Below are 18,230 nucleotides of genomic sequence, written 5' to 3' on the forward strand. Positions count from 1 at the left end.
AAATTAATTAATATAGTAATATTTTTGTCATTTCTATATTTTTTTTCTTTTTTTTTCCTTACAAAAGATTTCAAAAATATAAATCTCATTAATTTATCCATAAATACGTTGAATTGACTTTTTTTAATTTTATTCATAAATGTAAGAATTAATATAGTATTTTTTTTTATTTTCTTGATTTTATATAATAACTATATGAAATTATAAAAGATTCAAAAATATAAATTATTTTATTTTATTCCATAAATATGTTGAATTGATTTTTTTTATTTTAATCATAAATGTCCGAAATTAATACAGTAGTTTTCTTTATTTTCTGGATTTTCACAATAAATACACGAAATTAATATAACAATTTTTCTAAATAATGAAGGTCGTCCGTCGCGTGTGTCCCAATAATCCACCCAATCTACACCGCACGTTGTCAGATCAACGCACCATATCTAACGAAATTTCATCCGACGAATACGAATGGTTTCTTAATAGCCAATGAGAGCGCGAGGTTACGCTCACCAACCAATATGAGAGAGGATAAGCTCCACCAGTGCTACTTTTATTCTGGAGTGAGGGATGGTATTGAGTTTTTAGGTTGTTGATGTTGTTAACAAGTATGTTAGAAGTACTAAGGTTTGTCTAGGCACAGCGATTCAGCAACAACAGGAGTCCTCTATGCAAGTATCACATCATCAACAACGACAAAATGTGCGCACAAAAGGCGAGGGCGGAAGCCATACACCTCACTACAACAACAACTACCAATCCACCAACTACCCAACTACACAACCACCATCACCACCAAGGGATCACTTAAATGTCCATATAATGACGTATCCATCAAAATATCGGCTATTCTTGTGGATAGTCATTGAAGAAGGTGTCACAACCTTCACACTCTGGATTTATGGTCGAACTCGCATGCGTTGCTATCTCAAGCATGTTTGTCAATGTTAGTGATCAAAACTATAAGTCTTGATTTCTAGTCTACTATAGATAAGTCTCAGACTAGGATAGAAAATGTAGTTGAGCTCAAGAACTCCATGGCGATCATCATACAAGACGAAGAACTACTCAAGGGACTGGTGGAACTTCATCGATTAAAAGGTATGTGGAGACTTGAACTTATCTATCACTTAAAAGTCTATCTACTCTATCTCTTATCTTGAGACAAAAATCGTTTTGCTATATAGACTTTGATTACACACATTTGCTATTTCGAGCCGAGTTTATCTCGCTTATCTATTTTTTGAAATATGTGTTGGTAAGCTTTCGCTTTGGCCAAGTTCATCTTTACCTAGTGACGAAAGTCATGTTATGTTTCAATCACTTTGAAAATGGCTTTGACGAAAAATGGTTTGTGAATAATAACTATATAACATCCTCTAAGAATGTTTCAATGATTGAAATGAGAGTTTAGATTATATAACCAATGTTGGATATAAGCATTGTGTGGCAACACATATATATATAAGTCCTTATTCCTTGAACCAAAGTATGCGTACTTTGTTGATCAGGAAAACCGGAACAAGAGGTTTGAACTCAGTCCGCGAACCCAGTCTGCGAACTGGAGGAGGTTCTCATCCCGAGAATGTCTGCTGGAGTTTGTGAACTCCTTCCGGGAACTTAAGTCCGCGAAATAAGTCCGCGTACTTGAGTTGGTTATATCTAAAGACGATTATTTGTGAACTTATATTTATATTAACTAAGGAATGCAAATTGAAAACCGTGGCTATAAAGTTCATGAATCGATTCGAGTGAATCAAATCGTTTTTGCTTCGATTGTGTCTTGTATAGTTATATAAGATTTATACAATTGAACAACTCTCGAACTAGTTCATTTGAGTCATTTGAACTAGTTATGGTGAAGAAGAATATGGTTGATATGAAAGTGCTCATATGGCTAACCATTTGGTTAACTACTGTTGAACCAACAAATGTACATGTTTGGGTACGGTTGCACAAACCTAAAATCGTGCATTTCATTTGTGTGTGACAAGCTAAGTTTTCGATATGACGGTTGAAAGATATTAGCTTGAATCTAAACAGGTTTTTATCTAACGGTGAATATTGAATGCTTTGTTACTAAGCTAACATTGATTGCAAATCTTGATTTGAAAGACTATATAAGGGAGAACTCTAGCAACTGGAAAACCTAATCCCCACACCTCCTGTGTGATACTAGTTGTATAAGCTAGAGTCGATTCTCCTTTAACCTTAGGTTTCTTCTCGAGACCCTGTAGGTTAACGACTTGAAGACTTCATTGGGATTGTGAAGCCAGACCGATAATACTTTCTTGTGGTTGTGTGATCTGATCTTGATGATTCTATCGTGTTGAGTACAATCGCAATGATTGGATTGAGATTGTTATCTCCGATAGGCAAGATATAAAAGTAGTCACAAACATCTTCGTCTCATCGTTTGTGATTCCACAATATCTTCTTTCGCCGCGTCGATTAAGATTATTGTGAGGTGATTGATAATACTAGGTTGTTCTTCGGGAATATAAGTTCGGGTTATCAATTGGTTCCTGTTCACCTTGATTTATCAAAAGACGGAACAAAAACTTGTAGATATTTCTGTGGGAGAGAAATTTATCTATTATCGTAGACTTTTCTGTGAGATACATATTTGTTTGTTAAAGTATTCGACTTTGGGTCGTAGCAACTCTTAGTTGTGGGTGAGATCAGCTAAGGGAATCAAGTGTGTAGTATCCTGCTGGGATCAGAGACGTAAGGAGCGCAACTGTACCTTGGATCAGTGTGAGATTGATTGGGGTTCAACTACAGTCCAGACCGAAGTTAGTTTGTAGTAGGCTAGTGTCTGTAGCGGCTTAATACAGTGTGTGTTCAATCTGGACTAGGTCCCGGAGTTTTTCTGCATTTGCGGTTTCCTCGTTAACAAAATTCTGATGTCTGTGTTATTTCTTTTCCGCATTATATTTTATTGTATAATTGAAATATCACAGGTTGTCCGTTTGAATCAATCAATTAGAATATCCAACCTTTGGTTGTTGATTTACATTGATTGATACTTGAACATTGGTCTTTGGTACCGTTCAAGTGATTTCTATTGTATTCAATTAGATGCGTTGATTTCTATTTGCTTGAGTAAGAATTGAATCGAGAAAAAGAGATATAGCTCTCTGTTATACTTTATTAAGATTGAGTCTAGTTGATTCTCTCGAAAATATATTGGAGTTAGTCCATACAGATTGCTGATCGAAATATTGGGTGTGGTTGTTGTACCCCCGCTTTTTCAATTGGTATCAGAGCAGGCAAACACTTTTAAGACCTTACAAGTCTGTGTTTTTAGCGATCTGACCCTATGGACTGCAGTGCTATCTCATTTAATGCACCACCAGATCCAGGGATTCCAGAATGCTCTTCCATGTCTGATTTAATTAAATCTATAGAAGAAATTATGTGTAAGCCGCCACATGGCTTAAAATCCCTCGAAGTGTTTTTAGGAATTGAAAAGGATCTTGAAAGCCTAACGTCTGATGTTGATTTGTTTCTCCAGAAAGGACAAAAGTCTCTTGATAGGCTAAATTAAGTTATGATGAATAATGTTCGTGTCGATGTTGATATTGATTTATTAATCAGTGAGAGAAGTGCTCCTGTTATGTATTCGTTTAGTTGTAATAAAATAGACAAGCTACATGAAGAGTTTAAATCTCAATTAAATGAGAAATCAACCTCAGTGCATGAACGGTTTCATGAATTAATTCCTGACACTTCTTATCATGATAGTGATGTTGTCTTCACTCTTGAAGAATCCAGGATGTATTCTTTTACCAAAAGAGTTTCCCTGTGTAATACAAAAAACTATCCACATGAAAGATGGAAAAGTAGAAATCAGAGTTTCAATAATTCTTTGGTTCTGATAATGCTCTTTGATAGTCCTATAAAAATTGTGTTCTGGAATGATCTCAATATTTCGAGATATAAGAGCTGTTGGAAAGAGACTCTCTCATGGTGTCATGTTATGCAAAATTGATTTTTGTCTCTACAAAAATTACTCAATTACAAATGGACGTTGAGCTATTGCTCCTTATTTGTAACAAACGAGTCCTTGTCTTGCACACGAGCAGTTCACATACGCTGAACCAGAACCGTCTCACGTACGAATCCAATTTTCGAACGTGTCAAATGGTTCAAACAACACTTAAAAGAGAAAAAGAATCTCTTTGGTTCTTTCACCCCTCTTCCTCTTCTCTCCAGTTTGCTGATGCAAGAAGAAACCGATCAGTCCTCATACCCTTATCATCTTGATTCTCAACCAAATCAATGCTGGTTTATTCCCGTGATTCCAGAATTAGCTCATGAACGTTGGGTCAAAAACCATTTGTGGGTTTGAAGTACGAGTGCTGGTTTGCTATTAACCAGTTCGTGTACCAAGTAAGTTGTTCTTCTTCTCTGTTGTATTTTGGTCCAAAAATGGCTCTTAGGAAAAAGTTATGCCGTGGTGAAGGTTCAAGTTCTCAACCTATCAAAACATAGATAGTGATAATGAGTTTGAATATGATGAAATTTGTTTAGACGTTTTACAGCCTTTTTATGACCATGCTCTTCAAATTAGCTTCACTATCCTTCTTGTTAGGAATAAATATGTCAAGTTATTTAAAGGGAAGTTTGTTGTAGAGAGGGTTTATGATCATACTGTTAACGAACCCGAGTTTCATCAGTTTATGAACCAACATGAGTGGGGCTATGTTCATGACTGTCTTGGGTCTTCTTATCCTGAGATGGCCTGCCAGTTTTATGCTAACCTGCATGGTGCCAACAAAATCAGTTGTTGCTTCAAGACAATAGTTGGAGGGATAACATTTGAGGTAAATCGTGAAGTGATTGCATATTTGTTGAACCTATCACTTGATCGCTCATTTGCAATTCCTCAACCTGAGAATCTCAGACCAACTCAAGGTCAGCTATCCGAATTGCTTCTAAATAAAAGTGAATCATGGTCAGGAGGCAAGTTGTCTGTTGATAACATTAACTTTCATCTAAAGGTCTTCAGTAAATTGGCCGTTGCAAATTTTATTCCAAGTACACTTGATAAGAATCTGTGGAGTAGAACCCTCGCTGAGATGGTTTACTATATTATCTCAGGTGAAGAGATTGATTTCTGCGGTATGATTATTCGTCAGATGATTCATATGGTTTCACAGAAAAAGAATCTTGGGTTCCCATGTCTTATCAGTAGAATCTGCATCCAATTTCAGGTTAAACCAATTGGCACCTGTACTGGTTTTTCTTCTCCTCTATCTCAGACAGACATCAACAAGATGAAGAAGGCAGCCTCCTCTGAAGACAATCTTCATAATGAAAGAATTGACTGCCTTCAGGAACAACTAAGCTACGTGTAGGGAATTCATCCAGAATTAACTGAACCCGTGTGTATGATTGCTGAGAAATATAATCCCAATCAAGCTTAGTCCCTTCGTTATCTGTTAAACTTCTTATGTTGAACTACTGTTGTTTTTATGCTTGTAATAACTCATATGGTTAGCCTTGAATGTGTAGATGGTGGATTTTCGACAAAGGCTAAAATCATAAAACCACAATTGTACATACTCCTGATCCACCAATCAAATGAGTATTGAGGCTCATGTCTCTCATTGAAGCATGAAAGTTCATGCCGCAAGAGCCTCTGACTAAGAATACTGTCTCTCAGAGCATATGCAGATGTGCAGTCTCTCAACTGAGACAACGACATATCTCATGAATACTGAGTAATTTCAGTAATCACTTTTATATAGAATCGAACGATTGGATGGCTCCTAGACAGCTTGTCTGCTAATATAGAGCGATAACGTCTTCAGGATGTAACAATGTTTTCCCTGACTATATAAAAGACATGTGTATAGAATCATTATGATTGGACGACTCCTAGACAGCTTTCCTGCTAGTATAGAGTGATAACGTCTTCAGGATGCAACAACGTGTTTTCCATGACTATACTATACATAATAAATATGATGCTTCAACAAGCTCATATCGCTCAATCTTGAATAATTAATGCTCATAGACATCATGCATGCTAGTATAAAGCCATCAATTAATTATCTCTAATCGTTAACTGAATATTCAGCAATATTATACGATTCTTCGTAACATTTCGTCACTTCAATTAGTGGTTCTTCCCAGCAGAGTTCCACGGGTTAGTGATAAATGTTCAACATACGGGCATCTGAGCCGCTATCAAGTAAGCCCCGACCAAAATGGTACAAGTGTACTCAGCAATAATGCACAAACGAGCACCTGAATGCACGAACGAGCATTCCAAAACACGAAGGAACGATGAACCTATGCAAAATAGGAAAAAAATAATAAATAATAAAACATTGATTGAGGCGCCAGGGGACTGGGCCCACCGCCCGATCGTTTCGTGGCCAGTCCCACGCCCAATTTTATATTTTATCAGATTTTTATTATTTTCCTTTATCTCATGAAAATCTCTTCATTTGAGCAAATATCATTCGTTTCATGAAAACTCCTTAAATTCATGAAATTTCCTTCAAGTCATGAAAAATAATATAAAATTAGGAAAAATTGTGGGACCGGGCCCTAGCCGGCCGGTCATACTCTATCCGGTCCCACACGCCCCTTATTTTATTATTATTATTTTTTATGTTTTCCTCATCTTATGGAAACTCATTGATTTCAACAAACTCCTTGGTTTTATGATATTTTCCTAAACTCATGAAAATTATGTAAAATTAGGGGGAAACGCACGGGACCGGTCTCATTGGCCGGCCGGCCGGCCGGCCATGCCCTAGTCGTGGCCGGTCTCACACGCCCTTGTCTCATTATTTTAATATTATTTGTTTCCCTCATCTGATGGAAACTCCTTCACTTCAAGGAAACTCCCTAGTTTCAGCAAACTCCTTGATTTCATGTTATTTCCCTAAAATAATGAAAATAATATAGAATTAGGGAAAGTGACATGGGATCGTGCCCATTGGCCGACCGGACGTGCCTTGGACATAGCCGGTCCCACACATCATGACTACCTATTTTATTATTATTATTTCCATAATCTCATGGAAATTCCTTAATCTCATGAAATTCCTCAGTTTCATGGTATTTCCCTCACATCAGGGAAAATACATAAAATTGGAAAAGGTGTTGCAAGACCGAGCTTGCTAGCTGGACGGCCATGCCCTAGTTGTGGCCGGTCCCACACCTTACAGTCCCCAATTTTATTAATTATTTTCATCATCTCATGAAGATTCCCCAGTTTCAGCAAAACCCTGAATCCTTCATATTTTCTCAAATGTTGCTCAAACGCGCATCAGAAAATATCGAAACTATCAGGACTGAGACACGAACATTATGGTGACATGGGCATGTCTCTTTGACCAACCAAGTCTGGCCTTAGGGAATATAAATAGCCGGTCCCACATGTTTAATAATTTTGACCTAACTTGCTCGATTGCTCATATTAGGTCCAAACTCTTCTCAAACAACTGGGAGTTTTCTCAAACGACCATCAGCTGGTCCCACGACCACCAAGAGCTGGTCCCATGATCCTTGGTCGGTCCCTTATCTCTCCATAATCAAGTTTTACAACCTAACGCTCACACGAGCATTATTCTAATAAATGATTAAACCAGTATTTAACCATCCTTTCACCAACTGGTCTTCAGGAGACTTTGGTATTTTGCTCATCTGAGCATCTGGGGCTTACATGGTCGACCCTTCATCCCATGTAGTCGGTCCCTCCTTCACTCCGTAGTCAATTTCAGTAAATCATCAATTGATCAAGAATCAGGGTTTCGAATCCAGAGCTCTGCAAAAACATAATTCTGAGCAGATTCAAACACTAATAATTTTACGTTGATCCCATGATCAACACTTTTATTATTATGCTCGGATGTCAGCATTAATACTTTATGTGGTCCTAACACCGACAATTCATCAAATGAGCAACATTTGCTCAGATGAGCGACACTTGCTCATACGAGCAATATTTGCTCAAACTAAGAAATATTATTGGTTCAACTATAAATATTCAACAATTCAGCAACATTTGCTCACCTTAAGTCATCAACATTTATTCGACAATATACTTTTGTCTCAGCAGGCATGTTCAAATCACGAGTCTCAGAACATTTTCAAATCATGTTTGACTCAGCAATACAAGGGCTCATTGTCCCATAAAGTCAGCAACTGACTCCACAATCACGAGATGTCAATCGTGTCACATGGGGGGATATTAACTAGGGTTTTGGTCTGGCGGTCTACAACACGAGTGTTCATACACAGATGAGAATGTGAGCAAGTCGTGCAATCATTTGGAGGAGTTAGCAGAGTAGTGGATGGGAAATCAAAAAAGTCTCCGCACGATGAGCAACTGGTTTTGACACGACTTCCCACTTCCCCACTCTTTGACTTCAGCAACTGTCACACTTCATGGGATCAAGGTGTTTACATTTCCAGCAATATAAAAGGCCTCTGAATCATGATTGAAACAGACAAGAATTTCTCGACAAGTAGGCCTGTCAATATTTTTCCGATATCCAGTATCCGTTTCCGAGTATTCGAGATCCTATAGGATTTTATACGTTTTATCGGATATCGGATATCAGATCGGATATTTTATCGGATATTTCTTCCTTAACATATCGAAAATGGATTAGACATCATCTGAAATGTTAATATCTGATAGTATAGAAACTTATTTGTAATTTATCCCAATTTCGAGTCTAGTATCGGATATTATCGGATAAATATCCGATATTTTTCAATTATGAAAATGTTTTACAAGGGTTTTTAAGCTTTTTTGTTATAACCTGATATTATCGGATATCCGACAGCTTAGCCTATCGGAATCGATATCTGATTATGATATCCTATAGGATATTATCGGATATCGAATATCAGGTAGTGCTTAACCTGTCGGATATCGGATTTCTAAATATCCGATGGATATTGTTCCATTGACAGGCCTATCGACAAGTTCATACAGATAATCTTTCATCTACACGAACTCATCGTCTGAGCAATCACTCTCAACTGATTAAATTCAATCATGCAGAACTTTCTTACGCAGAATACACAACACACCTACAATCTCGATCACCATTGATCTCACACATTTCCCAGCTTCCCTCCTACAGATTGATCTCTCGAACTTAAATCACTCCCTTCTTGCAGTGTATCTGTATGAGGTTGAGCATTTGCTCGGTTCAAGGAGTCTCCTTCGTAGGGTCATCTCTCCAATTCTGTAAAAACCAGAAAATCGTTTTTCCCCATCTACAGATTGACGACCACAGTGGGATATCATTATCTCGGTTGCAATCTCAATTCACAAAGATGGCTGGTCTTAGGTTTGGGTTAATTACAGGTTCCAACACAAACGACGCTAGCACTAGCAACAATAACAATGAGGATATACCGGAAACCATTCCGGCCTATAACAATGACGGTGGTGATGTTATTCCTCCTCACGCTAACATGGAAGGTCATCCCCTGTTCGTCCGACACCCTGAGGAAGTCATGGGGAATCCACCACCTACCATGGATGATCTCATCAAGGTGCAAGAGACTCTTGCAAAGAATCAAACTGACATGGCTGCAACACGGAAGGAGCTATTCAATTATCTCAAGACTCTCATTGACAAGATGTCAGAGAAGACTCAAGGAAAGGAAAAGGAAAAGAAAAGGAAACGTCCTCAGATGCTGATCCAGAAGTAGTTCCAGTTCATACAGTGGATGACAGCGAAGTCCGCAAAGCTGCAGACGATCCATCAGCGAAGGAATCATCAAATTTCATTACTCGGGAAGATTTGGAACGCCTCTTGGAGAACCATGGAAAAGAAAAGACATCACATATACATCATCACCAACCTCCATACCCTGCTGCTACACAAAGGATTCCTCTTCCAAAAGGTTATATCTCTTCAACCTTCACTTTATATGATGGAAAATGCAATGCTCGGGAGCATGTTTCTCGGTTCCTGGAAGCCTTGGGTGAACAAGAGCATAACCATGTTGTTCTCCTCAAAGAATTTTCAAAATTCTTGAAAGGAAGGGCATACATCTGGTACAACAACATCACACCAGGAACTATCAACAATTGGAGAGAAATGATTGACGCCTTCTACATAAAGTACTTCTTTGTGTCAGAGAAAGTTACTCTCTCTGATCTTGGAAGAATCTTTCATAAGAACAATGAACATCCCAATGACTACGTGAAAAGATTCAGAGTCCAGGCCCTGGACTGTCATGATCCAAATGTCACGGAGAAACAACTTGTAGACTTGTATATCAATGGGATGATCCCGGTATACAGAGCCTTACTGGAAAGTCTCCAGTTCCAGACTTTTTCAGAGCTTCATGAAGCAGCCAAACAATCAGCGACTACTGCACCTGCTTTACTGGAAAGAGCAAAGTCCTCATGATCGAGGAACCTCGAAGCAGCCGACGCCTAGTCAACAATCAGTATAATCTCCAGCCTTCAATAAACGTTGTTGTTGAAACGAATGAAAGGAAAGCCGGGACACAACATCGAAGTGCTTCTCCAATATCCCAGGATCCTTTGAAGGCGCAAAAAAAAGATAACCAATCCTGAAATGCACAAACCTCGACCGGGCATCAACTAACAGGAAATGATCAGACGGACTCAAACTTCTCTCGTCCCATGAAGGAGTGATCGAGTTACTGTAAGTCTGGGTTCAAGATGGTGCGATCAAATTATCGTTCATCAGGAGAGAGCCAACTGAAGAAGAAATGGAGAATCCCAGGAACACACAAGAATCATCTCCAGAACCTTTACGCTCTCTGAACAACCAGTCAAAGAAGCAGTTCAATCCTTGGTCGAAATATGAATTGCTCTATCTGTCGAAGGCACAAAGGAGAGACATGTTCACAACACTGAACCACGTCGTGTGAAGAAGTCCATTCCGGAAATACTTCTTGAGCCTCCAGCCATAGACCAAGAGATGTACGACTGGGGACTGCTTACCAAAGTCAATCTCAGAAGAAACAAATTTGGAAGAACGTTGATCGATGATGGCACAACCATCAACAACATTCCACTGAAAACCATCGGATCCACATGCATCACTCGACAAGAATCTACTCATGCTCCCATCTCAATCAGAGACCTTGAAGGAACGCTCGGAAATACTTATGGCTACATCACTCTCAAAGTGAACATAAGTTCAACCTGGATAGAAACCAAGTTTCACATAATCAGGATGATCCAGGATATGACATGTCCTTCATACGAGCGTGGATCCGTGCTGAAAAGATGGGTACTTACAAAGCGCCTTTGTTTACACATCTCTCCAACGAAGAAAGTTCTGATCCAGAAGATTTGGCGACGTTCCATCATCAGAGCACTTGGAGGAATATTTAACGAGGTTAAAACAAAAACCTGCAAAAGATTCATAGACATTCATCAAAAGGTCTTGTACTCAGGCAAGTCTCATTCCTTCCATGTCTATGTCATTTATTTCCTCACATGTTATTCTAGCATGGGGACTCAATTATGCTAGCATCTCTGCTATTGCAAGACGCTATAAGTGGGTAATCTCACTTCATCAATATTTTACCAAGTGGTTGAATCTGAAATTTCTCCGAATCGAGCATCTCACTGAGACATTCATTACTGAGATGATATTCAAGAACGACAAAGAACAATTTGGGCATTTCTCCATATCCTTGCAGGAGTGCTCATGTGTGCCACAAAACCAGAAATCTCTACCGCGACTAAAGGAATGCTGAATCAACAGAAGATAGTTGGGACCCAGACGATCAAACCTACGACATGCTCAAGGGATATGACGCTTCAACGCTCAATCATCTAAGAATCCTTCAAATTGTACCCCCAATCAAAGGGTACACCTCCTATAACGATGCATCTAGCTTCAGCACAAATATCTCGATGATGACACACTGATTCAACACCAGCACGATCAAAGTGTAACTAAATTACAATCGCTAATTCTTCATTATCCCATGATAAGACTTCTGAAGCAGATGCAACATCATTTATCCATGGATGGCACAAACTCCTTCAACATACACTGGGACTTGATCTTATTGGAATTTGCAATCTGATGTGATTCCATGAAACTTCATCAAAGGAACCTCTCTACATCACAAGCCTTGCATGACCGAGGAACTTTTTCTCCTCACGTCCAAAATGGAGACTGCCGCTGTTATCTGCCACAACAACATCGATTCCCTGACGAAGCCACTTCACAGTAAAGTCATATTCAGGAGAATTTGGGTTGAAGTCCTAAAACATCTTCATCTTAGAAATGCTCAACTCACCACCTAGTTCGTGAAAGGCCCACTGGATGAAGGAGCAAAGGCTATATCGATAATCATGGTTCTAGCCTTTTTAGCAACTCCAAATATGGTATCGGTATCAACAAGGATATGTGGAGGAGCTCCGTTCATGGTCTCAACATCAACAAGAATTTCTGTAGAAATTTCAATCATGATCTAGCATCAACAATGGTCTCGGGGAAACATCCTCATGACCAGCTTCATCAACTATTCGTTCTCTGAAGCGTTACTCGATGGATCGAACTTCTCCAAGCACTAATGATTCATATCAAGGTGTGCAGACATGAAATATGTTCACATGAAAGTCTTTCCGAAGCTTTCACAACATGCGGGGACAATCCCAAGTCTTCTACAAGATGTTCTCATCACCTCTACAAATGAGACACAACGTACTTCAGCCCATGGGTTTACAAAAACGTAACAATGAGTGAGTAATGGGACAATACTTCCTCAACTAAAGATGTTCGTCTATGTATCTTCTACAACATACCAAAAGGGAGCATCAATCGGACATAAGAACTGAAAGATATGGCCTTTACCGTCAGGCCTATGAAATCTGAAAGTCTTGTGCGGGATTAGAAATTACAAATGTGCACGTTTCGTTGGATGACATATGAAACTCCAAATTGGGTTATTATTTTCTCATATGATGCTCAGTCTCTTAGATTCAAAGGTTGGGGTCAAGCACCGAATTCCGACGTCGTATGAGCTTTCTACAGCTTCCAGAGCGTACAACATGCAAGCAACAATTCTTGGACGGGATTCATAACTTCCACAGTCGATCGGTGTCCACCAGGTCTTTCCACTAAGTCCTTCATCAATGTACTTTCAACTTCGACCACCTAGGTCTTTACATTGATTTTTCTACCTGGGTCCTCTATCCAAGTCTTTCCAGAAGAAGAGAAAACGAAAAGGAGAGATTTAACAAAATACTGGGGGCTGACGGTCCACTGATCATGGCGATTAGTTTCACTGTCCAAGACCCGTGACACCAAACTCTCATGTTCTGATCATTCATCATAAAAGGAATGTTACCATCGGGACATGCAACCAAGGTCATTACATCACCCCCTCTTGAGAGCGACCTCAGTTATGGTCCCGTGACCAGGGTTTCAGAAGGAATGTTTCTACGACTGACAGAAGCAAGACGGCACTGCAAGCACCATGCTCATGTATCAATCAAGGGTTCCTGATCTCAAATGACTCAATAACATTAAAATCCATCACCAACCTTTCAATACACAAGCGAATGGTCTAAAGACACAACATGAGTGTTTTACAACAAGCTCGCCTGAGATGATTTTAGACTTCCACACACAAATAAGCGAGCTGGGAGAAATTGGTGAAGAATCTATAGATGGGTCATATACCATTCTCTTCGTATGGATGTCCTACACAACATATCCAAAATTCATAGCAATTGGAGAAACGAGAAAAAAGATGTTTCCAAAAAATTGGACTATATACCAGCTGAAAATTTTCTGGAAGTCTCCTGGAAGTTTACTGTTTCGTCAATTTCGACCCTTAAACGTGCTCAAAAGCCGAAAATCTTCTTTAATAAAGGTTGGAAATTTTCCAAGGATGAAGAAACATGCTTAGATAACGAGAATCCGACATCGGACGAAGATTCTACAACATTTTCAATGAAGACCTGACTTCTGAATTTTCTGATGACGAATTATGACAAAATTCTTCATTCATCTACATCTGAATCAGAAGCTACGCCTTCCGCGCAAGATCAGACTTCATCTTTATATGCTAGTCTCATTTTGCTAAAGCCGACGACATTTTGCTGATAAGCTGCAAGCCTTTCATCTTCAGCTTTCCTTTTCAGTAATAACTCATCTCGTCCCTGCTTCTCTTCTGCATCCGCTAAGGCTAAGAAAGCGTTGATTCCACCACATACGACTCCAGATGATTGAGAGACATACAATGCATCATCTTTCCAGCGTCTATGAAAGGTTGATTCACCTCGACATGAACATCTACGGAAGTCTTCATCTTTAACTTGATATTTCTGGAGCGTTCCCCGGAAGGGCCAGAAGAGTGGTTGTAACCAGAAGTCACCACTATCTAAGGCGAAAGACATGGAATCATGGATATACCGATAACAAACACGCAACAAAAATGGTAACAATCCAACTCTTACCCATTTACAATTTCACTAGCTATAGTGATTATAACGTTAGAATTTCGAAAACTTGCTCGTTCCTTCAAACCTGCAAAGACGAGCAAAATTCATTATTCAAAAATCATGACTTGATTTTCATAATACCATGAACAAACCATGTGAATTTTAACATCCACTGTTTTTTCAAAAATTGGACAGACGTCCATTCTGCAATTGTGAAAACCTACATACAGACATTATTTCACCATATATAATTGTCTACTTTCAACAGTTGTTCAAAATCAAAACATTGGTTTCACAAAAATATATATATTTAACGTGAACTCGCGTAAGTTAGAAAAATAACATATATATATGTTTTTGCTCCCTCGCGCGAGCATCTGTCTTTGAAGCGAGAGTATATTTTCAAAGATTTCTGAAAGCTCGAAGATAAAAAATTTCATTAAAGCTCATAATTTTTTTTTAATTACTAACAGACTCACGTCTGTTCAAAAAAAAAAATTCTCTCGTACGAGCATCCACCTTTGATACGAGAGTTTATTCCACTTTGTGAAATCTCACGTATTTAAAAAATAAAATTTTATTTTTCGTGAAAGCCCATTGATTTTTTTTATCATTAGACTTAGGTATATTTTGTTTGTTTCTTAAACTAACGAACGTCCGCGCTAAAATGGATTCCTTTCTTGGGCCCGGATCCGTGAAGCCTAAACCGACCAAGGTTCCATCACCAAATCAGCGGTGTTACACCACTTTATACTCGTTAGACAATGCTCGATCATGCCACTGGGATCTTCGTTCAAGCCATGGTTCGCTCGTACAATCGAAAATCCGGTAACATCTTATCTTACGACTAAGTTCAATTACTTATTTCGATTATGACTAGAAAATCACCATCCAGTGTTGACTGAGGAACATGACTGTCCATCACTAAGCAGGGGACTTAATGTAGATGGTGGATTTTCGACAAAGGCTAAAATCGTAAAACCATAATTGTACATACTCCTGATCCGGCAATCAGATGAGTATTGAAGCTCATGTCTCTCATTGAAGCATGAAAGTTCATGACGCAAGAGCCTCTGACTGAGAATACTGTCTCTCAGAGCATATGCATATGTGTATTCTCTCAACTGAGACAACGACATATCTCATGAATACTGATCAATTTCAATAATCACTTTTGTATAGAATCGAACGATTGGACGGCTCCTAGACAGCTTGCCTGCTAGTATAGAGCGATAACGTCTTCAGGATGTAACAATGTTTTCCCTGACTATATAAAAGACATGTGTATAGAATTATTATGATTGGACGGCTCCTAGACAGCTTGCCTGCTAGTATAGAGCGATAACGTCTTCAGGATGCAACAACGTGTTTTCCCTGACTATACTATACATAATAAATATGACGCTTCAACAAGCTCATATCGCTCAATCTTGAATAATTAATGCTCTTAGACAGCATGCCTGCTAGTATAGAGCCATCAATTAATTATCTCTAATCGTTAACTGAATATTCAACAATATTCTACGATTCTTCGTAACATTTCGTCACTTCAATTCGTGGTTCTTCCTAGCATAATTCCAAGGGTTAGTGATAAATGTTCAACATACGGGCATCTGAGCCGCTATCGAGTAAGTCCCGACCAAAATGGTGCAAGTGTACTCAGCAATAATGCACAAACGATCACCTGAATGCACGAACGAGCATTCCAAAACACGAAGGAACGATGAACCTATGCAAAATAGGAAGAAAATAATAAATAATAAAACATTAATTGAGATGCCAGGGGAGTGGGCCCACCGGCCGGCCGGTTGTGCCGTGGCCAGTACACGCCCAATTTTATATTTTATCATATTTTTATTATTTTCCTTGATCTCATGAAAATCTCTTCATTTGAGCAAATATCCTTCGTTTCATGAAAACTCCTTAAATTTATGAAATTTCCTCCAAGTTATGAAAAATAATATAAAATTAGGGAAACTCGTGGGACCGGGCCCTAGCCAGTCCCACACGCTCCTTACTTTATTATTATTATTTTTTATGTTTACCTCATCTTATGGAAACTCCTTGATTTCAACAAATTCCTTGGTTTCAACAAACTCCTTGGTTTTATGATATTTCCCTAAACTCATGAAAATTATGTAAAATTGGGGAGAAAACGCATGGGACCGGGCTCATTGGCCGGCCAGCCATGCCCTAAACGTGGCCGGTCCCACACGCCCTTGTCTCATTATTTTAATATTATTTGTTTCCCTCATCTCATGGAAACTCCTTCACTTCAAGGAAACTCCTTAGTTTCAGCAAACTCCTTGATTTCATGATATTTCCCTAAAATCATGAAAATAATACTCCCTCCGTTCTTTTTTAATAAGCTGGTTTTTATAAATAAATGTTTCAAAAAAATAGGCTGGTTTCCTAATTGGGAAAGTCAAATATTACTTTAGTTTTTCTGGGACCACTTTTTCTCAACTTCTTTTGATGACAAGTGTCATGTGAACCATTTCTCTTTACTTCTTTTGCTGACAAGTGTCATGGGGACCATTGCACTTCACTTCTTTTATTGACAAGTGTCATGAGGACCACTTTCAATGATTAGTTCACTTAATTTCCTTAATTTTCTCTAAAAACAAAACCAGCCTGTTAAAAAGGAACAAAGGGAGTATAAAATTAGGGAAAGTGACATGCCCATGGGTCGTCCGGCCATGCCTTGGACATAGCTCGTCCCACACGTCATGACTCCCTATTTTATTATTATTATTTCCATAGTCTCATGGAAATTCCTTAATCTCATGAAATTCCTCAGTTTCATGGTATTTCCCTCACATTAGGGAAAATACATAAATTGGGAAAGGTGCTGCAAGACCGAGCTTGCTAGATGGCCGTCCATGCCCTAGTTGTGGTCGGTCCCACACCTTACAGTCCCCAATTTTATTAATTAATTTCATCATCTCATGAAGATTCCCCAGTTTCAGCAAAACCCTAAATCCTTCATATTTTCTCAAATGTTGCTCAAACGCGCATCAGAAAATATCGAAACTATCAGGACTGAGACACGGACATTATGGTGACATGGGCATGTCTCTTTGACCGACCAAGGCTCTGGGGCTTTCAAATAGCCGGTCCCACATGTTTTAATAATTTTGACCTAACTTGCTCAATTGCTCATATTAGGTCCAAACTCTTCTCAAACAACTGGGAGTTTGCTCAAACGACCATCAACTGGTCCCAAGACCACCAAGAGCCGGTCCCATGACCCTTGGTCGGTACCTCATCTCTCCATAATCATTTTTTACAACCTAATGCTCACACGAGCATTATTCTAATAAATGATTAAACCAGTATTTAATCATCCTTTCACCAACTGATCTTCAGGAGACTTTGGTATTTTGCTCATCTGAGCATCTGGGGGTTACATGGTCGACTCTTCATCCCATGTAGTCGGTCCCTCCTTCACTCTGTGGTCAATTTTCAATAAATCATCAATTGATCAAGAATTAGGGTTTCAAATCCAGAGCTCTAGAAAAACATAATTCTGAGAAGATTCAAACACTAATAATTTTACGTTGATCCCATGATCAACAATTTTATTATTATGCTCGACTGTCAGCATTAATACTTTATGTGGTCCTGCCACCGACAATTCATCAAATGAGCAATATTTGCTCAGATGAGCGGCACTTGCTCATACGGGAAATATTTGCTCAAACTAAGGAATATTATTGGTTCAACTATCAATATTCAACAATTCAGCAACATTTGCTCACCTTAAGTTATCAACATTTATTTGACAATATAATTT

Source organism: Papaver somniferum, chromosome 8 (assembly GCF_003573695.1).
Source record: "Papaver somniferum cultivar HN1 chromosome 8, ASM357369v1, whole genome shotgun sequence".
In the NCBI taxonomy this organism is placed as follows: domain Eukaryota; kingdom Viridiplantae; phylum Streptophyta; class Magnoliopsida; order Ranunculales; family Papaveraceae; genus Papaver; species Papaver somniferum.